At 44.4% G+C, this 23114-nt stretch overlaps 1 protein-coding gene across 7 annotated transcripts in view; it reads right to left on the bottom strand.

The window, feature by feature from the left end:
- The window catches only part of IRAG1 (inositol 1,4,5-triphosphate receptor associated 1), a 184979-nt gene that overhangs the window by 147221 nt on the left and 14644 nt on the right, over window positions 1-23114 (bottom strand). The window lies entirely within an intron of this gene.

Genomic DNA, 23114 nt, shown 5'->3' with positions numbered 1-23114 from the left:
CTCCTATCCTATAGTTTTGTTTGCTAAATCGGGCAACTCTAGCCCTGGACCATCATTTGCCACCTCAGAAAGTATTCGTCAGTCATGCTGAGAGCTCTAGAGAGTGGTGCTTCAAGGCTTGTGGCCTCAAGGCCTCCTTATGTCAGCTGCCTGGCTGTGCACAGTCCTTATGCCCAACTCCTGGCCAAGGGTCAGTCAACCCAGCAACAGCAGACTTTCTCCACTGAATCTGGCCCACCGGGCCTCCATCCCAGCCCCTTCCGCTGGCATCCAGCCCTGGATTGTCTATCCTCCCTGTTTGAGTTGAGGAAGAGTCCAGATGAGACTGCAGGCCATGCTGTCTGTTACACCCATAAATATCTGTATTGTTGCAAATGGAACCAGAGGAAACTCTCCTGGATAAGAGCCATGCTTTGTCTCAGGTGTGGACACCTCTCCATCTGCTAGAAACAGGCTCCCACTGGCAAAACCACAAGGTGGTAACATTACAACTGCAGGTATAGGGACTAAAAGGAATTTGACAAACTCTTTAGCACTGTTTCTTCAGCTTCATTGGGCATGAGAATCCCCAAGTGCGAAGCTCTCTGGACCCCTCTTCCAGAAATTCTAATTCCATGGATCTAAAATGGGACCCAGGAATCTACATTAATGAAGACCCTCCGGCAATTCTTATGTAGTTGGTCCAAGAACCTCAACTTTAGGCAATGATGCTCCGAAGGTTAATTTTGTGAATCCAGCAGCAATTACTACAGAGACAACTAGAAACACAGGGTGAAATGAAACCAAAGGTTTCATGTGCATGTGAGAGAAGGTGTGTGTCTGTGTATTAACCCTGCATTAAGCACCTACTGTATTCCAACCACTGTATCAGATGCTCTACATAAAAACGTGTATGTATCCTAAGCACCCTATGAAATAGAATTATTTTAAACATAAAATAGATAACCAACAAGGTCCTACTGTATACCAGAGGGATAAATATTTTGTAACAACCTATAAGGGAAACGAATCTGAAAAAGAATGGATATATATATATATACATTCTGAAACATTGAATCCAAACTGAATCACTTTGCTGTACACCTGCAATTAATACAACATTGTAAATTAGCTCTTCAGCAATTTAAAAAAAAAGAATCTCAAGAGTTCCCTTATGGAGCAGTGGGTTAAGGATCCAGCATTGTCACTGCAGCAGTTTGGGTCACTGCTGTGGTGTGGGTTTGATCCCTGGTGTAGGCCTCGGACACAGCTTGGATCTGGTGTTGCTGTGGCTGTGGCGTAGGCCGGCAGCAACAGCTCCAATTCGACCCCTAGCCTGGGGACCTCCATATGCCGTGGGTGTGACCCTAAAAAGACAAAAGACAATAAATAAATAAAATATAAAAAATTTTTTAAAGAATTTCAATGCCTCAAAAAAGAATTATTTTACCATTCTTACAAAAAGGAAACTGAGGCTTGAAGAGGCTGACTTGTCTGATGTTCCACAGCTGGTAAGTGGTAGGATTAAGGGGCAAATTTAGGTAGTTTGGCCCTAAAGCTCTTCCCCCTTACCATACTTCCTTCCCTTCAGCCAGGGTTTCTTAAATTAGGGTTCATGGAGAGCCTTTGGGGATCTCTGAGCCAACTAAAATTATATGCAAAACTGTGTGTGATTTCTGTTTTTTTTCTTGGGCCCATAGCTTTTACCAGACTTGCGACGGTGTCACCTAATAACTTTTAAAATCATTGCATGAATACAAGCATTTCCTAAAGAACAGTACTGACAGGTGTGTGAAATGGAACACACTCTAGAGAAGACAATTTAGCACAAACAAAATTATAAGGCTCGTATCCTTTGACCCAATTCCACGTCTAGGAATTTCATTCTACAAACACACTCCCACACTTGGGAAATGACAGATGATCATGATTATTCATTGCAGCTTTGTCTACAAAGGCAAAAGGATTGGAAACAACATAAACGTCCACCAACTGGGGGCCATAAAAGATGATGGGTATAGCCACAGCGAAGGATGAGAAAGCCCTTTGTGCAGCGATATGAAAAGCCTCCAAGATCACATGGTTAAGCGAAAGAGGTAAGATAGCAGAACAGACATAGATACACACAGAAAAGAATATATTTATATCGACACATACACATTCACAAGTATGCACGTGTGTGTGCCCATAATCTCAGTAAAATTAGAAGACACAAATAACATCAACATTAGTTGCCTGTGGGGAGAGAATCTAAGTGGCTAAGGCCAGGTAGTATCCACTGTATGCCTATTTATACACGTAAAGTTTTGTTGTTGTTGTTGTTTCACTTTTTATGGCCACACTTGCAGCATATGGAAGTTTCCAGACGAGGGGTTGAATCAGAGCTGCCGCTGCCCACCTACACCACAGACACAGCAATGCAGGATCTGAGCTGCATCTGCAACCTACACCACAGCTTGTGGCAACGCCAGATTCTTAACCCACTAAGCAAGGCCAGGGGTGGAACCTGCATCCTCATGGATACCCGTCGGGTTCTTAACCCACTGAGCCGCACTGGGAACTCCATTAAATTGTTGAAGCATATGAATAAGTCATGTGTTTACATTCAGAAATAATAATGAAACAAAAGCATTGCTGTGAACAGGGATTTAACCAATTCATCTTCCAGCACTGCCTCCCCCAAGTGTCAGAGTATTGGCATGGGCCCAACTAAAGGTTATTTTTGGCTTTTCATTTTTTATTTTGGAATAATTACAGACACACAGGAAGCGGCAGGAATAGTCCAAAGGGTCTCATGAACACTTCACCCAGCTTCCCCCAGTGGTGATGTCGTATATGGCTGCTGTACGATGTGAAAACCAGGAAGTGGACATTGGTACGTTATTGTTAACCGGACTACAGATCTTATCCTAAAGGTTATTTTTAAAATATTGCCTTCAGGGGAGGGAGGAGGAAGTGGGATGGATGGGGAGCTTGGGGTTAGTAGATGCAAACTATTACATTTAGAATAGATAAGCAATGAGATCCTACTGTACAGCACAGGGAACTATATCCAATCTCCTGGGATACACCATGAAGGAAGATAATATTTACAAAAGAATATATATATGTGTATATATATATATACACATACACGACTGGGTCACTTTGCCGTATAGCAGAAATTGGCACAACACTGTAAATCAACTATAATTTAAATATATGGGAGTTCCCATTGTGGTGTAGCAGAAACAAATCCAACCATGGGGTTTCGGGTTCAATCCCTGGCCTCACTCAGTGGGTCAAGCATCCAGCGTTGCAGTGAGCTGTGGTGTAGGTCGCAAATGCGGCTCAGATCCTGTGTTGCTGTGGCTGTGGTGTAGGCCAGCAGCTGCAGTTCTGATTCGACCCCTAGCCTGGGAACCTCCATATGCCGTGGTGCGGCCCTAAAAAGCAATATAGGTATTTCTCACCTACATGGGGAAAGAATCTGAAAAAGAATGGATATATGTAGAAGTATGATTCACTCTGTTGTACCCAAAATTAACACAACATTGTAGAGAATTCCTGCTGTGGCCCAGTAGGTTAAGAATCCTACTGCAGCCACTCGGGTGGCTGCAGAGGCGCGGCTTTGATTGCTGGCCTGGCACAACAGGTTAAGGGGTCTGGCGTTGCTGCACCTGCAGCATAGGTCACGGCTATGGCTTGGATTTCAATCCCTGGCCCTGGGGATTCCATATGCCATGGGTGCAGCCACTGGAAAACACACACACATACACACATACACACACACAACAATAACAACAACATTGATTATAAGTCAACCATACGCCAACAAATTTTTTTAAAAGGGCCGTAAGTCCAAAGTGTATATATACATGTATATATGTACACATATATACATATATATATAGCCTTCTCACAGCTAGGCTATTCATTTAAGATGTTTATTGAGTGTGCCAGACTAGGGCTGTATGATGGGATGTGGTAGGGACACTTCAGACCCAACCCTGCCCTCATGGGGTGTAGACTAGTGAAGGTGACCCCTGTGTAAATGGGAATAGCATTTGGAGGCCCGGGATCCAGCAGTGCACAAGGAGTGCTGACCATAGCTCTAAAAAAGGCATTGTGTCCCTTGCTGTCCTGGTCATGGAGCTTCACAGCTTGCCTGAAAGCTGACTTTTAATCCTTAAAAGAGCATGAGCAATTACTCGGGCTATATTTATCCCTGTTCCTGGAGCCACACAGGGATTTGGCCTCACTCTACCCAAATCTCCAGCTCATAGCTCATTTCCATCAGAGATGATCCCGTATCCTCGGCATCAAAGCAGTGGGCTGGTGGAGGCGCACAGGCACACAGCTTGGGGGAAGCTCTCCCCACAGGCCCTTAGACTCAAGGCCGGGGAAGAAGTTGAAAAATCTCAGGCCAAAAGCATGACCTGGGGCCGAGGGAAGCCAAGCCAAGAGAAGCAGCAGCTTGCCAAGAACACTGCCAGCTCAGGGACTGGCTGCCGGGATGACCACACTGGGGGCATCAGTCTCCCTGTTCCTTTTATACTTAGGGACTCTGTGTCATGCCTGGTACTCAGGAGGCCCCAGAGGAGAACATGAACAGATAAGTGGCCAAACCAGCAGAATGGCACCCAGGCGTCAATGCAGGTGATACAGCAGGTGTCACTTACCGAACATGGTGCCAGGCACTGTGTCAGCTACTTTATATAGAAGGTCTAGTTAGTCCTCACCAAATCCATGTGATGTAGGGCTTCTCACCACTGCATCCTAGATGAGGAATCTGGGACATAGAGAGGTCAAGGAGCCTGCCAATGCCTCACAATCTGCAAACCCAGATCTTTGTGATTCTAGAGTCCCTTTGTGATTCAAGAGAGCTGACGGGTTAACATAAGGTGTTTCCTCTCCCTCCCAGGATCCAGTTTAAATGATAGCAAAGGGGAGTTCCCATGATGGCTCAGCTGAAATGAATCTCACTAGCATCCATGAGGACATAGGTTCAATCCCTGGCCTTGCTCAGTGGGTTAAGGAACCGGCATTGCCATGCACTGTGATATAAGTCGCAAATGCGGCTCATATCTGGCATTTCTGTGGTTGTGGTATAGGCCAGCGGCTACAGCTCCAATTTGACCCCTAGCCTGGGAACTTCCATATGCTGCAGGTGCAGTCCTAAAAAAAAATTAATAATAATAATAATAATAGCAAAGTACTCCTTAGAAAGGAGTAAATCCTTAGCCACAAAGGGGATGGGAAGAGGCAGGTAGGGGATAAAATGAGACTTGGGCTCTTCCCCTAAGCAGATCACCACCTGGCCACTCACAGGAAGACAGGGCAGAGCTGGGACGTCTAGTGGCCCCATAGAAGCTCAGGGGAGGAAAAGAAACCTGTGGGGCCTGGGTTGGTCGGCAAGAGCTCAATGAGAAAGGTAAGAACTTCAGCTGGGCCTCGAGTGCTGAGTAGAACAGGGGAAAGAATTGCAGGTTAGGCCAAGAGGGGAGCAGAGCACAGGGAGCAGAGCCTAAAGGCCAGAACGGATGGGCCAAGACTTCCCGTCGTGGCTCAGTAGTTAACGAATCCAACTAGGAACCACGAGGTTGTAGGTTCAATCCCTGGCCATGATCAGTGGTTTTAGGATCCCACATTGCCGTGAGCTGTGGTGTAGGTTGTAGACACGGCTTGGATCCTGCATTGCTATGGCTGTGGTGTAGGCTGGTGGCTACAGCTCCGATTTGACCCCTAGCTGGGAAACCTCCATATGTTGTGGGAGCAGCCCAAGAAATGGCAAAAAAAAAAAAAAAAAGAATGGATGGGGCAAGTGGCAAGTGTAGACCTTTTTAAGTTTCAAAGAACAGACACCCAATGTGGCTGGCTCAAGTGTAAATGGGACTGCGCCAGTGATCACTGAACCCCCCCACAGAACCTAAGGACAGGAAAGGAAGCATACCCAGACCTCAAAGGAGCAGAGAGCTGTCAGGACCCAAGGGCCCTGCTCTGTCTTATGTCTCTATCCGTCTGTCTCCCACAGGCCACATAATCCTCTCTGTCTGCCTGTCTCTGACTGTCTGTCTGTCTCTGTCTCCCTCCCGCGCCCCTCTCTCCTTCTCCTTCCTCTCTGTGCATCTCCTTCTCCTCTCTCCACTCCTGCTTTTGCTGACACCTGGCTGTGGTTCACATGGCCTCTCATCTCCAGCTGTCTCCTTCCCCCAGCCACCTGACAAGTGTCTTGTTTCAGACTTTCAAAGGCATCTGACTGGCCCAGCTTAACCGTTTGTCTTTTTATGGCTGCGCCTGCGGCATATGGAAGTTCCCAGACTAGGGGTTAAATTGGAGCTCCAGCTGCTTGCCTGAGCTGCAGCTGCTGGCCTACGCCACAGCCACAGCAATGCCAGATCCGAGCCGCATCTGCAACCTATGCAGCAGCTCGAGGCAGTGCCAGATCCTTAACCCTCTGAGTGAGGCCAGGGTTTGAATCCGCATCCTCACGGATACTAGGCAGGTTCTTATCCCGCTGAGCCACAACAGGAGCTCCCATGGCCTAGCTTATCTGTTAAAGCCAAGTCTCCAAAGTCATTTGCTACCTTTGGAGCAGGTATCTCTCTCTAGGGGTCACAGTGGGGGTGGGAGGTGGGGGGGGGGGGAGAAGGCGTGTGTTAAATACAGTGGCCTTTTTTAGAGGCCAGCAATCTCAGAAACTGTATGTCCACTAACCAGCAGCCTCTTTATTCAGTGGATTCTGATTTTCTATGGCCAGGACCTCTTTGAATTCAACCTACAATTGCATCGGCTTTTATAACAACCAAGACATTCCTGGTTCATCGAAAACCTTTGGTCCACTGAGACCCCCAGATCTGTATCACAAAAATTGAGGTATCCCTACCTTTCCCTTCCCTAAACTCTCCTGAGTAACACTATAATCTCAACCTGTTCTTCACACACAGGATTTCGGTGCTGGCGCCTTGACACAACAGATTGTTCATCTCACCAAAAGAAGAGTCAAACCTTTCTCAGATTCTCCCTCCTGGCTTCACATAGGCTTTTGGATGTTGCTGGGAGGCGGGAGGTTGGCTTTTTTTTTTTTATGAAAAAGGGAAAGAGATGTGAAGCATAAAAGGATTTTTGCGGTTTGCAAGTTGACATTCCATCATTAACTTAATGCTAACACAAGCTCGATTTCACTAATCCTGAGAGGAACTTGATCTCCAGAGACACTGACTTGCTGGTTCAATGCCTGCACCATGAGGCCTCTTCCACAGCCCAGAGTTGGGTGTTTTTCCCTTTTAAAAGACTTTGAAGTTGCAAAAAGTACATATCGCTTTTAAAAAGCAAACCCCAAAGAGATCTTGCAAACAGTTTTGCTCAAGTGAGGTTGAGTTAAATAGAGCAGTCCCCTTTTCATCACAATAAGAGAAGAGGAAGGGGGGGTGCATTTGTTCCTCCTCCTCTCCCCAGTATGGAACACTGGGCTGCTCCAGGGCTTGGTTCTCAGACCTAGATTCTTCTCTATCCACCACTCACTTCCAAGAGGATCTTATTTGAGCTCATTATTTTACTTATTTGGAGGTGGGAGTGGGGTAAGGCGAGATCTTATTCAAAGGTATCATTAAAATAAGGAGAAGAGAGCGTTCCCATCGTGGCTCAGTGGTTAACGGATCCAACTAGGAACCATGAGGTGGCGGGTTCGATCCTTGGCCTTGCTCATTGGGTTAAGGATCTGGCGTTGCCGTGAGCTGTGATGTAGGTTGCAGAGGTGGCTCAGATCCTGCATTGCTGTGGCTGGGGCTGGGGCCGGTGGCTACAGCTCTGATTAGACCCCTAGCCTGGGAACCTCCATATGCCGTGGTGCAGCCCTAAAAAGACAAAAAATAAATAGATAGATAGATAATAAAATGAGAAGAAAATGATTTCAGGAGGGAAAAAGCCCCTGTTACAATAGGGGCATCACCTCGACCATAATATCTCCATGCATCTCAAAGTTTAGGTAGGAATAAAGCTTTTCTTTTATAGCGAGGAGTAAACAAGACTAGAAAGAACCCACTGTGGGGGAATGAGGTAAACAGGTAAGGTGGAGCTCATGATTTTATTTTATTTTATTTTATTTTATTTTATTTTACTTTATTTTATTTTGTTGTCTTTTTAGGGCCACACCTGTGCCATATGGAGGTTCCCAGGCTAGAGGTCTAATCAGAGCTACAGCTGCTGCCCTGAACCACAGCCACAGCAACGCCAGATCTGAGCTGTGTCTGCAAACTACACCGCAGCTCATGGCAACGCTGGATCCCTGACCCACTGAGCAAGGCCAGGGATCAAACCCGTATCCTCATGGATGCCAGTCAGATTCTTTTCCACTGAGCCACAACGGGAACTCCAGAGCTCATGATTTTAAATACCATCTATTGGAATTCCCATTGTAGTGCAGCAGAAACAAATCCCACTAGTAACCATGAGGTTGCCAGCTCGACTCCTGGCCTCGCTTAGTGGGATAAGGTGAGCTGTGGTTCAGGTCACAGATGCGGCTCAAATCCTGCGTTGCTGTGGCTGTGGTGTAGGCCAGCAGCTGTAGCTCCGATTGGACCCCTAGCCTGGGAACCTCCATATGCCGTAAGTGTGGCCCTAAAAAGTAAAAAAAATAAATAAATAAAAATTTTAAAAAATCTATTTAAATCTCTGAAGACTAGAATATTCATGTCCAAACTCAAGCTCAACCTCTCACCCCAAATCCAAAGACATACAGACATATGTCCAACTGCCCACTCAATACCTCTTCTTGAGTGTCGCACAGACAGTGCCAAGTTAACTCATCCAACCCCCAAGACCTATTTTGTCCTCAGTTTTCTCCATCTCGGTAAATAGCAAGTCCATTCTTCAAGCTGCTCAAGCACAAAACATGACTCATTCATAAGTCCCCACGCACCCCACAGGGAATCCATCAGAAAGTCCTGTTGGCTCTATCTTCAAAATACCTCCAGAATCTGACAGTTTCTTGCTATTTTTACCACTACTACTCCTGCCTAGGCCTCCATAATTTCTTGCTATGTCATCAACACAATTGCCTCCTAACTGCTCCTCTGCACAAGGCAAGCAGAGTGAATCTTTTCCATCATGAGTTATATCATGTCTTACAAGACTTACTCTGTACCACGTACCATACATGGCAATTTATATCCATCACTTATTCTTAAAATGTATTCCTCCCAAATGTTCGGTCTGCATTTTCCAGTTAAGGCAGTGAAATGAAATACCTTATCCAAGATCACACAGCTGTTCTTGGAAAGATCTGGACCTGAACACCGCAAGGCCCAGCCAGGCTCTTTCCTTCAATCCAGTCGCTGGAGCATAATTCAATTTTCACCCCCAGGCAATCCCTTTCTCAAAGCTGCCTGAGGAAGTCAATGCACCCTAAAGTCAAATTCAGAAGTTCCTGTTGTGGCTTAGCAGATTAAAAACCCGACATAGGGTCTGAGAAGATGCAGTTTCAATCCCTGGCCTTGATCAGTGGCTTAGGATCCGGCGTTGCTGCAAGCTGTGGTGTAAGTCACAGATGCAGCTGGGATCAGTGTTGAAGGGTCATGGTGTAGGCCGGCAGCTGCAGCTCCAATTTGACCCCCTGGGAACTTCCATATGCCTCAGATGTGGCTGTAAAAAAGAAAAAAAAATGTCAAGTCCATAAAAAGAGACTTTAACAAAATCGGGTAGGTAAAAAATAGAAGAAAAGCAGGAAAACCATTTCTGTAGGTCAATTTTCTTGACTGCAGTTTACCTGCCCAGTTTATTCCATTCAATCAATAAATCTATCCAACCTATGATGTGCTATATCAGAAAGAGGCTTTTCAAACAGGTACCCAGAGGCTGTGTGAGGATAATACCAACCAAGGCCAAGTTTACTCTCCTTCCCTTCCTTGGGATTCGGGGCCCTGTACCCTCATTTATTTATTTTTCACATCATTCTGGAGGCAATGTTCCTTGGGCTCAGTACCTCTTTTATTTCAACAATCACAAAATTTGCACAAACAAATATCTGAGCACATCCTCCAAACATGGTGAAATGTCTATGCCTCAGAATTCACAAATGCCCCCATCCAATCCATTTGTTTTTGTAACCTTGAACTTTCACATTTAAAATAAACCATGTACTAGACAAAAGAATTCACTTTGGATCTGAGCCTTCCTTTGTGACCATCCTTCCTTCTTCTGGATTAAAAGCAAAAGACATCTTCTTAAAGCATCTCGGCCTGTTTTGGATTCTCCGAAAACTAGTTTTGAGGGTGCTAGGGACCTCCGCTATCTTTCTTGGGTGGGAATGCTGATCAGTTTTTGCTTTTTTGTTTTTTTTTTTTTTCCCCGTATGTTGAAAGCATTCTGGGAATGAAAAAATTCAAGGAAGGACCCTGAGGACAGGGCGCTTGGGTGATGGGTTCCCAAGAGCAAAAAGGGCCTGATTGGAGAAGGCATCTCCTGAAGAAGCATAGCTTTGGGCACCACCTTGGCTCTACATGGAAGCTGTCACCCCATGGCCCACAGGAACCTGCTTTTGTTTTAAATGTGCATACAGGGAGTGGGTGAGGATTCTGGTGGGCTAAAAATGTGATGTGAACCAGAAAGGCTCTCAGAAGAAGCAGTGCCTGCTATTAAGCAAGATACAGCTGGGAGTTCCCATTGTGGCACAGCAGAAATGAATTCAACTAGGAACCATGAGGTTGTGGGTTCGATCCCTGGCCTTGCTCAGTGGGTTAAGGATCCTGTGTCACCATGAGCTGTGGTGTAGGTCACAGACGTGGCTAGGATCCCAGGTTGCTGTGGCTGTGGCATGGGCCAACAGCTGTAGCTCCGATACCCCCTGCCTGGGAAACTCAATATGCCATGGGTGTGGCCCTAAAAAGAAAAAAAGAAAAAAAAAAGCAAGACATAGCTAAAAACTATGAGAGGTGAAGAAGGGAAGTACATCAAAGCCCAGAACCAGACTTAATACCAGCTTGTGATCAAGCTCCAAAAACACCCAATTTCTCAAAGGAAAACAGGATAGGATCTCAGAGACTACAGCCAAAGGAACCTGCCAGGAAGGGAGAGAGTGAGGATCCATAGGGTCAGTGGAAGAAAGCAGTAAGGGCAGGGTTTTACTCTTCCAGAAGTCTGAAAGCTCACATCATCCTTAGGGAACATGATGCACACTACAGAGAATGGCCTTTGGCCACAGGACTCAAAGCCACAATTTAAAATCCACAGTTTAACATTCATTCATTCATTCATTCATTCATTCAATAAATATGGATCTTTTCTACTTCATCTAAATGAATCTCCTTGTCTTTACTCTTGCCTTTATCCAACCCAATCCAGTCCCTCTAGAGCAGCCAGAGAGACCCTTCTAAAATGCTACTCTGTTGCTTACACCCTCTGGCAGAGGGAAACCAGACACCAGAGACTGAAAGGAGTCTGCTCTCTGTATCAAAAGCTCCTCTCCCTGAGCTCAGCTAAGTCTGCCCTCCTCCTTCCTGCTTTAAAAGACCCACTGCTGACCTTGGACCCTTCATATACCTCCTCCAGTTGTGTTAATATGAAAGCCTGAGCAATGGCTCCTTTCATGTTGTATTAGAGTAATTCTTTGAACTCTCAGAGCTCAATGTTATTTTTCGGAGTGTTTAAAAGAAAAAGGAGGATGGGGTAGAACAAATGATACTGCCTCATTAGGAGTCATTTACCTCCTCTGCTCCCAGGCCCTCTTTTTTTTTTTTTTTTTTTTTTTGGTCTTTTTGCCTTTCCTAGGGCTGCTCTCGTGGCATATGGAGGTTCCCAGGCTAGGGGTCCAACCAGAGCTGTAGCCAGAAGCCTACAACAGAGCCACAGCAATGAGGGATGGGAGCCGCATCTACAACCTACACCACAGCTCACTGCAACACCAGGTCCTTAACCCACTGAGCAAGGCCAGGGATTGAACCACAAACCTCATGGTTCCTAGTCAGATTCATTAACCGCTGCACCACCACGGGAACTCCCCAGGCCCTCTCATTAAGACCGCCATAAAAACATCACCATATAACAGAGGGACTGCTAATATAGACTTCAGAAAATGCCCTGTAATTTTTGCTATGGTTAGAAATGGGGATGGCAAACCACATTGGAATAGATTCTACTGTGGGGGAAAAAAAATCAATGGAGTGACCTCCTCTAACAACTATAAGGTAAATAAGTGCTTGCATGCAGGAAAGAAACATAAGAGAAACTCCTGTAGCCTGACAAAGACTACTTTACCCAAATATCTATGATATGCCTACTATGGTAAATCATCATAGGAGGCAAGGTCCCTACCTCTCTCCTTTTGCAAGAATATTATTACAACCTCACTGATGTATTGGAAGGGCCCCAGTTGGAATCTGTGAGCAGAAAGGCATACCAAGGGCCCCAGAGGGCAACACACCATTAGGGTCTATGCTGGCAATCCAGCTGATGCTAAGATCCTAAATGTTCACAGAGGAGCAGGGGTTGCTCTAGCGCACAGCTATGACTGCGGGTCCCTCCCAACCAAGCTGCCCTGACATGGAGGTGTGCTTTGGGTGTAATCCCCACATCCAATGTATGAGCTAAAGGAGCGATAATTTCATTTATTTTTTATTTTATTTTTTGCTTTTTAGGTCCATACCTGTGGCATATGAAATTCCCAGGCTAGGGGTCGAATCAGAACTGCAGCTTCTGGCCTACACCACAGCCACAGCAATGAGGGATCCAAGCAGCATCTGCAACCTATACCATAGCTCATGGCAATACTGGATCCTGAACCCACCAGCGAGGTCAGGGATCGAACCTGCATCCTCACGGATACTAGTCAGAGTCATTTCTACTGCACCACATTGGGAACTCCAAGGAACAGTAACTTTAGAACCTAAATAAGAGTCACTCCAGTGACCCAAGGAAGTATATCAGTCACCTAGAGAAGGTTATGCCACAGTAACCAAAAACTCCCAAACCTCAGTGGCTTACAACAATAAAGGTTTGCATCATAGTCATGTCACATGCCGACTGTGATTTGGCTACAGTTCTGCTCCATGAACTCTTCACTCCAGGACTCAAACTGAAGGAACAACCTTTATGGCAGAGGGAAAAGACAGATAGTGATGGCTCTGGAAGGTTCTCATTGGAAGCAGCATGTGTTACTTCCATCTCATTGGCCAAAAGCAAATGATAGGGTCAAGTTAGACAGCAGAGAGAGAAAGACAGTCCTTTCATAAGGCAGGCTTAGTTAGGATAATCTACCACAGAGAGTTGTAGACTAATGAGGGCCTTATCATAGCCACACTCCACAACTACATGAGACCTGTTTTCAACTCTGACACCATACAATGGCAATAGAAAGAGTGGCACTAACATCATCATTGGACCAATGAGACTCAAGAGTCCTCTCTGCCTGGCATTTGACAGCAGGATTGTCCCTCTGGACTGCGTAAGCCTCTGAGGTTATTAAAAAATTCAAGGGACGGGATACTTCAAGTGGAAGATACTTCAGGATGGACTTTCTGCTAAAAGACAAACATGTGGGAGCTTGGAAATTTTAAGGGAGATGATTTTGGTTGTACTCCAAGATGGGAAGGCAATTCATAACAACTAAATGCAAAATCAAGAAGATGGCCAATGGGAGTTCCCACTGAGGCTCAGCAAATTCAGAACCTGACATAGTGTCCCTGAGGATGTGGGTTCAATCCCTGGCCTCACTTGGTGGGTTAAGGGATCCAGCATTGACATAAGCTGTGGTATATAGGATGCGGCTCAGATTTCAGTGTTTCTGTGACTGTAGGCCTCAGCTGCACCTCCGATTTGACCCCTAGCCTGGGAACTTCCATATGCTGCAGGTGCAGCCCTACAAAGAAGAAAAATTAAAAAGGTGGCCTATGGTTGTTAGAGTTAGCACCAATCAATGGTAACCATATGCCAGATAAGCTGTGTTAAGCACTTTGTGCAAACTACTTGAATTCACACAAGAATTTATTTATAGGTAATATTATCACCCTTATTCTGCATAAACTAAGACTTAGAAAGGTGAAGTATCCTCCAAGGATATACAGCTAGCAGGGGCAGAGTTTTGATTCAAACCCAAACCTCCCTAACTCAAGAATTGTCTCTGTAAACCACATCTGCTTGCCTCCCTCCAATGCCTTTGCTCTGACACTCGCCTCAGTAGTCCCTTTTTCTCTTCTAATGTGATTTCACTTCCTTTTTCATGTCTTTCCCTGTTTTCCTATGGGACACTCCCTCTGCTACTGCAGTGCCAGAAGCCTCTCTAAAGAAGGACCCCCACTCGCTAACTCCACATCCTGAAAGTCAAAATTTAAACCTGCCCAGGAATAGCCCTAAAGGTCAAGGTTGTTCTAGAAGGTCCTGAATTCCATGCCCCTTCCTCATCTGTCAAGAATGGCCACCTCCCTGCCTCAAGGCCATCTCTGGCTGCAACTCTCTGCCACCAACCCCACCCTGGGAGCTTCCAGTTCTGGCTAGAAGAGCGGCAAGAGGGGCAGAGTCCCAAAGCAGACCCTGCAGCAAGTACTCAGCAAGCACAAGGCTAATTTGTCCTAATTCACAGGGAGAGTGAATTTCTAGAAGAAGCAAATCTATTCAGGAAAGAACAAATCAGGAATTTGAAAGCACTGAAAATACTCCAAGTGCCAGAGTCTTTCTTTTGCAGGCCCAGACTGTTCAAGGCCTTAAGCAGCCCCACACTTGGCATTTGGAGGGTCAGCAATTACCATTTCATCTGAACAAATGACATGCAAAATTTACCCTCAGAAGAGTGACCATAGGCTTTGAACCAAAACCTAGGAGAATACTTTGGTGAGAAAGATTTCTTTCCTGATTTGTGAATGTACTTAAAGGGAAAGTGACCTAAATAGCCTATTGTATTTGTTTTTTGGTTTTGGTGTTTTGTTTTGTTGAGGGGTTTTGTTTCATTTTTTTGTTTGTTTGTTTTGTTATTCATTTAATGTCCACACCCCCAGCACATGGAATTTCGTGAGCCAGGAAGTGAATCCAAGTCACAGCTGCAACCTACTCCACAGCTGCAGCAATGCAGATCCTTTAAGCCACTGCACTGGGCCAGAGACCCAAGCTGTTGCTACTGGATTCTTAACCCATTGCACCACAGCAGGGAACTCCTGGATTTGGTTTTGCATTCAACAAAATCCCTTGTATAAACAGAAATAAAATTGTATGAAATTGGAATCGTGTACCCTCCCCTCATTACTGTCAAGGCAAGTTTACATCTAGAAGCCTATCCTAACATAGTACTTCTCAACATGTGATCACCAACTATGCACACTTTATTTTTTTTTTCCTTTTCTTTTTAGGGCCACACCTTCAGCATATGGAAGTTCCCTAGGTCACAGCAACATGGGATCTGGGCCACATCTGCAACATACACAGCAGCTTGCAGCAATACCAGATTCTTACCCCACTGAGAGAGGCCAGGGATTGAACCCATGTCCTCAGTGACACTGTGTCAGGTTAACCCACTGAGCTACAGCCAAAACTCCTACTATGCATGCTTTAAATTGAGGTTCCTGGATTCTACCCCAGACTGGGGGTGGTAGAGCAGGGAATTCTGTCATTTCTTTTTATATATATATATTTTTTTTTTTTGGTCTTTTTGCCTTTTTTTCTGGGGCTGCTCCTGCGGCATATGGAGGTTCCCAGGCTAGGGGTCTAATCAGAGTTATAGCCGCCGGCCTACAGCAGAGCCACAGCAATGCAGGATCTGAGGCATGTCTGTGACCTACACTACAGCTCATGGCAATGCCAGATCCTTATCCCACTGAGCAAGGTCAGGGATCGAACCTGCAACCTCATGGTTCCTAGTTGGATTCGTTAACCACTGAGCCACAACGGGAACTCCTCTGTCATTTCTAATGCAAGCTTTCTCAGAAATTCCCACTGAAATTTGAGAACAATTGCCCTAAGGAAAGGCAAAAAAAACAAACAAAAAACAAAAAGAGAGACTAATGCACTCAAGTGAAATAGAAGTTTTGGAATCCTCCAAATGCTTCTAATTATCCATGTCATTACTTGCAAAAGATTGCTAGTAAGTGGCCAAGGTGGTGGAACAGGAAGATACTGAGCCCACCTCCTATCACGGGCACATGAAAATCCCAACAACTTACAGAAGGGAACTCATACAACTCAACATCAAACAACCAATCTGATTAACAAATGGACTGAGGACCCCAAGAGTCATTTGTCCAAAGAAGATATACAAATGGCCAACAGACACATGAAAAGATGCCCAAAGGACACAGAACACTTGGGTTGGAGGTAGAAGGAAAAAGAGGTGAACAGAGTCAGGATTTGGGCTCAGCCCTCAGTCCTAGGGCTCCGACATGGACACCATGCTCAGGTATAGCTTGTCTGATCCTTGGAAGTCCACACTCAACATCACCACCCCACCACTACTGCCACCTCTGTAAGATAAACTCCTATATGTGCACTCAGAGGCTTGTGGGGTCCCATAGACCTGCCACTACCAGTGTGTGGTGGATACAACAGGTATCTCACTAGAATGTAATTCATTTAGAATGGTTACCATTTTTTTTCCTTATCTTTTTAGGGCTGCACCTGTGGCATATGGAAGTTCCCAGGTGAGGGGGTTGAATCAGAGCTGCAGCTGCTGGTCTATGCCACAGCTATAGCAACTGCAGGATCCTTAACCCACTGAGCAAGGCCAGGGATCGAACCCACGTCCTCATGGATGTTAGCCGGATTCATAACCGCTGGCACAATGGGAACTCCTAGAATGGTTATCATTTAATTTCACTAAAATTTCATTGATTTTCATTGATTATAAGAGCTTCTGACAAATAATGATAGTTTACTTGCTATAATGGGTTGAATTGCATCATCCCAAAATTCCTCCCCTAGTACCTCAGAATGTGACCCTAATGGAAATAGGACCATTGCAGGTGTAATTAGTTAAGATGAGGTCAGTGGAGGGGAGGGGCACTAATCCAATGACTAGGGCCTTTTTAAAAAAAGGAAATGTGGGAATAAGAATCTGACTAGTATCCATGAGGATGCGGGTTTGAACCCTGGCCTCACTCAGTGGCTTAAGGATCCAACCTTGCTGTGAGCTGGAATAAGGACAAGACAGGGGTAGAAATGTAGATTCTGGGACCCACAGAGACCAAAGTGGCTGAAATTCAAGGCCAGAAGGTGGGTAGAGGCCACAGGATCCCCTTGGGGAAGATGCTGCCCAAGGTCAGGAGCAACTGGTCTCTGAGGCTGATGCCCTTGGACCTGACATTGGTGGGAACAAGGAAGAGAAGAGAAGAGAAGAGACTTCTTGTCAAACTGCCCAAGAAATAATGCCCCTTGGGCACATGAGGCAAACGGGGAAAATCCCACGTAAGGCAGTTCACCCAACTGCAGGTTTAGAGTTGGGTTTAGTTGAAGTTTAGAGGCTTACATGTGGGGTTCCTCAGCCCCTACTATATCTGGTTCAAGTCCAAGGGTCATGAAAGGCCTTTAACAGCTCTGGACAGGACATGCCTTCCACATTGCTCTTCTGATTCTGAGCCCTGACTTCCTATCAGAGAGGGTACAAAGGCCAGCAGATGTGCCCCAGCCACTTCCCAAGTGTTTCCCAGGCACTATCAGCCGGCCACCATTGCTTCTCCAAGGGTCTGGGGTCTCAGATATGAGCTTATGGACCCACCAATTGGGACCAAGGCCAGCCTTCCAGAAAGTGATGGCAGAGGACTTGCTTCACTTCTGAGCTCTGCTCACCCATCTTCTCACCAGGGCAGGACCTCCTCAAGTGCACAACCTACCTTCTGAGAGACATGGATTAGCATTTTAAATGTCATTAGTTGTATATTCTAATCTCACATATATTGTGAAAGGGCAAAATTTTATTTATTTATTTTTGCTTTATTTTTTTTAGGGCCACACCCACAGCATATGGAGGTTCCCAGGCTAGGGGTCGAACTGGAGCTGTAGCTTCTGGCCTACTCCACAACCACAGCAACATGGGATCTGAGCTGTGTCTGTGACCTACACTGTAGCTCACAATGCCAGATCCTTAACCCACTGATTGTGGCCAGGGATTGAACCCTCAAAGTTATGGTTACTAGTTGGATGCATTTCCACTGCACCACAAGGGGAATTCTGGCAAAATTTTAGAGTCCCACTTTAGGTTGAGCCTACAAAAGGGAAGGTAAATATGTCCCATTCAATTCAATTCCAATCTACTGGTAGTGGCTGCCTGGAGCACTGTATTGAGAAAGATTCTGATGTGACATCTGGGCCCAGCAAGGAAAAATCCTAAAATCTATCAGTGGATGAAAGTGTGGACATGGGTAGTGGGGCATATGCCATATATCTGCTACATCTGGCCTATGGCTTCACTAGTGCTTCTGGCTACTCTCTGCGCACATGCCCTGATCCCCAGGCTTTTCAGCTCCATGGGGCTCGGAGCTGAGTTGGATACACTGAGCCAGCTTGGCCTCTCTGGCATCAGAATGTAGCACAGGGACTGGTACACAGCAGGCATCCATATTTATGTGTTCATCTGCAGACCTTGTGGAGATCATCTCAACTGTCAGATTCTAGAAATGAACACACCAAACTGGGATTCCTTTCAATCTCCCCACACAGGGAAACATTATTTGTCAATGTCACAAAGCTATAAGTCATTCATCACTTCTGCCACAATCTATTCATTAGAAGCAAGTCAGTAAGCCTAACCCAGACTTAAAAGGAGGAGAACGAGGCTCTACTTTTTGAAGAAAGAAGAAACGATGTGTGGGCATATTCTAAAATCATCACGGTTATTACCTACCAGGCCACATATAGCTGCAAGAGACAGAGAAATGAGTCATATAAAATCCCTGTGGTCAACCACAAATCAGTCAATGAGATACACCACAGTAAGAAATTGAAGAATAAAAATCATACGATCATCTCAATAGATGCAGAAAAAGCTTTTGACAAAATTCAACATTGAAATATGATAAAACAGAGTTCCTGTTGTGGCTCAGCAGATTAAGAAACTGACTAGTATCATTGAGGATATGGGTTCAATCTCTGGCATTGCTCAGTAGGTTAAGGACATGGCGTTGCTGCGAGCTGTGGTGTAGGTCGCAGATGTGGCTTGGATCCCACGTTGTTGAGGCTGTGGTGTAGGCTGGCAGCTACAGCTCCAATTTGACTCCTAGCCCAGGAACTTCCATATGCTGCAGATGTGGCCCTTAAAAAAAAAAATATATATATATATATATAAAACTCTCCACAAAGTGAGTATAGAGGAAAACTATCTTAACATAAGGTTATATATGATAAACCCACAGCTAACTTCATATTCAGTGGTGAAAAACTGAGAGCATTTCCTCTAAGATCAAGAACAAGACAAGGTACACACTCTCAGTTTTCCCAACATAGTATTGGAAGTCCTAGCTATAGCAGTCAGACAAGAAAAAGAAATAAAAGACATCTGAATTAGAAAGGAAGAGGTAAAAGTATCACTGTTTGAAGATGACATGATACGATACATAGAAAATCGAAAAGATGACTCCAGAAAATTACTTGAGTTCATCAATGAATTCAGTGAGCTGCAGGATACAAAATTAATATATAGAAATCTGTCACACTTATATACACTAACAATGAACTATATAAAGAGAAATTAAATGGGAAACAACCCCATTTACAATCATGTCGAAAAGAATAAAATATCTAGGAATAAATCTAACTAAGTAGGTAAAAGACCTATACTTGGAAAACTATAAGACAATGATGAAAGAAATTAAACACAGATGGAAAGATATACTCATTTTTGAGAGAATTAATATTGTTAAAATAATCACAAGATCACTCAAGGCAATCTACAGTTTCAATGAGATCCGTGTCAAAACACCAATGGCATTTTTCATAGAACTAGAATAAATAATTATAAAATTTACAAGAAAATACAAAAGTCGCTTAATAGCCAAAATAGTTTTAAGAAAGAAAAGAGCTTGGAGTTCCCATTGTGGCACAGTGGTTAATGAATCCGACTAGGAAACATGAGGTTGCGGGTTCGATCCCTGCCCTTGTTCAGTGGGTTAAGAACCCGGCATTGCTATGAGCTGTGGTGTAGGTCGCAGATGCGGCTCGGATCTGGCATTGCTGTGGCTCTGGTGTAGGCTGGCAGCTAAAGCTCTGATTCGACCCCTAGCCCAGGAACCTCCATATGCCGCACGTGCGGCCCTAGAAAAGGCAAAAAGACAAAAAGAAAAAAAGAAAGAAAAGAGCTGGAGGTAACACACTCTTTGCCTTTAAATCATACAACAAAGCTACAGTCATCAAAACAGTATGGTATTGCCACAAAAATAGGCACATAGATTAATAGAACAGGATAGAGAGCACAAAAATAAACTCATGCACTTGTCAGTTAATCTAAGGCAAAGGAGGCAAGAAAATACAATGAGGAAAAGACAGTTTCTTCAATAAGTTGTGCTGGGAAAACTGTACAGTTACGTGTAAAAGAATGAAATTAGAACATTTTCTCAATCATATATAAAAATAGGAGTTCCCGTCGTGGCGCAGTGGTTAACGAATCCGACTAGGAACCATGAGGTTGCGGGTTCGGTCCCCGCCCTTGCTAGGTGGGTTAACAATCCAGTGTTGCCGTGAGCTGTGGTGTAGGTTGCAGACGTGGCTCGGATCCCACGTTGCTGTGGCTCTGGCGTAGGCTGGTGGCTACAGCTCCAATTCGACCCCTAGCCTGGGAACTTCCATATGCCGCGGGAGCGGCCCAAGAAATAGCAAAAAGACTAAAAATAAAAATAAAAATAAAAAATAAATAAACTCAACATGACAAAAAATCAAATACCTGGAAATACACCTGACCATGGAGGTAAAGGATTTATATGCCAAGAACTACAAAACATTAATCAAAGAAATCAAAGAAGATGTAAAGAAATGGAAATATATTCCATGCTCCTGGATTTGAAAAATTAATAGTGTAAAAATGGCCATACTATCCAAAGCAATCTACAGATTCAATGCAATCCCTATCAAATTACCCATGACATTTTTCACAGAGCTAGAACAAACAATCCAAACATTTATATGGAACCACGAAAGACCCAGAATTGCCAAAGCAATCCTGAGAAACAAAAACCAAGCAGGAGTCATAACTCTTCCAGACTTTAAGCAATATTACAAAGCCACAGTCATCAAGACAGTGTGGTACCAGTACCAAAACAGACATACAGACCAATGGAACAGAATAGAGAACCCAGAAATAAACCCTGACACCCATGGTCAATTAATCTTTGACAAAGGAGGCAAGAACATAAAATGGGAAAAAGAAAGTCTATTCAGCAAGAATTGCTGGGAAACCTGGACAGCTGCATGCAAATCAATGAAACTAGAACACCCTCACACCAGGCATGAAAATAAACTCAAAATGGCTTAAAGACTTAAATATAAAACAAGACACCATCAAACTCCTGGAAGAGAATATAGGCAAAACATTCTCTGACATCAACCTTATGAATATTTTCTCAGGTCAGTCTCCCAAAGCAACAGAAATAAAAGCAAAAATAAACCAATGGGACCTAATCAAACTGACAAGATTTGCACAGCAAAGGAAACCAAAAAGAAAACAAAAATACAACTTACAGAATGGGAGAAAATAGTCAAATGATGCAACTGACAAAGGCTTAATCTCTAGAATATACAAGCGGCTTATACAACTCAACAACAAAAAAGCCAACAACCCAATGGAAAAATGGGCAAAAAACCTGAATAGACTTTTCTCCAAGAAAGATATACAGACGGCCAACAAGCACGTGAAACAATGCTCAACATCCCTGATTATTAGAGAAATGCCAATCAAAACTACTATGAGATACCACCTCACACCAGTCAGAATGGCCATAATTAATAAGTCCACAAATAACAAGTGCTAGGGGTTATGGAGAAAAGGGAACCCTCCTACACTGTTTGTGGGAATGTAAGCTGGTACGGCCACTATGGAGAACAGTATGGAGGTACTTTAGAAATCTATACATAGAATTACCATATGATCCAGCAATCCCACTCCTGGGCATATATCTGTACAAAACCTTCCTTAAAAAAGACACATGCAGGAATTCCCGTTGTGGCTCACTGGTTAACAAATCCAACTAGGAACCATGAGGTTGTGGGTTCGATCTCTGGCCTTGCTCAGATGCAGCTCAGATCCCGAGTTACTGTGGCTCTGGCATAGGCCGACGGCTACAGCTCCGATTGGACCCCTAGCTTGGGAACCTCCTATGCAGCGGGTGTGGCCCTAGAAAAAAATATATATATATATATAAAAAAGACAAAACTACTGAATGAGAAAATATTTGCAAATAATATGACTGATAAGAGTTATTAGCCAAAATATATAAATAGCTCATGAAAGTCAGCATTTAAAAAAATCTGATTTTAAAAATGGGCAGAAGATCAGAAAGGACGTTTTCTTCAAAGAAGAGATACAGATGGCCAATAGGCACTGAAAAGATGGTCAACATCATCAGTTGTCAAGAGAAATGCTAATCAAAACCATAACATCACTTCACATTGATCAGAATAGGCTATCATGAAAAGGACCACAAATAGGGAGCTCCCCTTGTGGCTCAGTAGGTTAAGAACCCAGCATAGTGTCTATGAGAATACAGGTTTGATTCCTGGCCTTGCTCAGTGGGTTAAGAATTCGGCATTGCCACAAGCTACAGTGTAGGTCATAGATGTGGCTCAGATCCAGCTTTGTTGTGTCTGTGGCTGCAGCTGGCTGCAGCTCCGATTCTACCCCTAGCCCAGGAACTTCCATGAGCCATGGGTGCAGCCCTAAAAAGACCAAAAAAACAAAAAACAAAACAAAAAAAAAAATTGCAAATCAACCATATCACCATTTAAAAAAAAAAAAAATCCTTGCCCTCAAAAAACTTTCTGCTTAACAAAGGAAACTGACATGTCACATAAGCTGTGGGAGCACAGAGGAGAAAGTTTTCTCCTGTGTCAGGGGGGCGGTGGAGGAGGTGGGAGAGGAGTCTAAGAGGAGGCAGCATCTGATGTGGGCCTCCAAGTAGGAGTAGGAAGGAGTTGCATAAGGTGAACTGATGCTCGAAGTTCCCATTGTGGCACAGCAAAAATGAATCCAACTCACTCAG

This window comes from Sus scrofa, chromosome 2 (genome assembly GCF_054392235.1).
Source record: "Sus scrofa isolate SSC_HxYL_T2T_F1_AM1 chromosome 2, Sscrofa_HxYL_maternal_Yorkshire_Landrace_v2.0, whole genome shotgun sequence".
NCBI classification, from domain to species: domain Eukaryota; kingdom Metazoa; phylum Chordata; class Mammalia; order Artiodactyla; family Suidae; genus Sus; species Sus scrofa.
The sequence above is the reverse complement of the archived record's forward strand: the minus strand, read 5'-3'. Positions and strand labels throughout refer to the sequence as shown.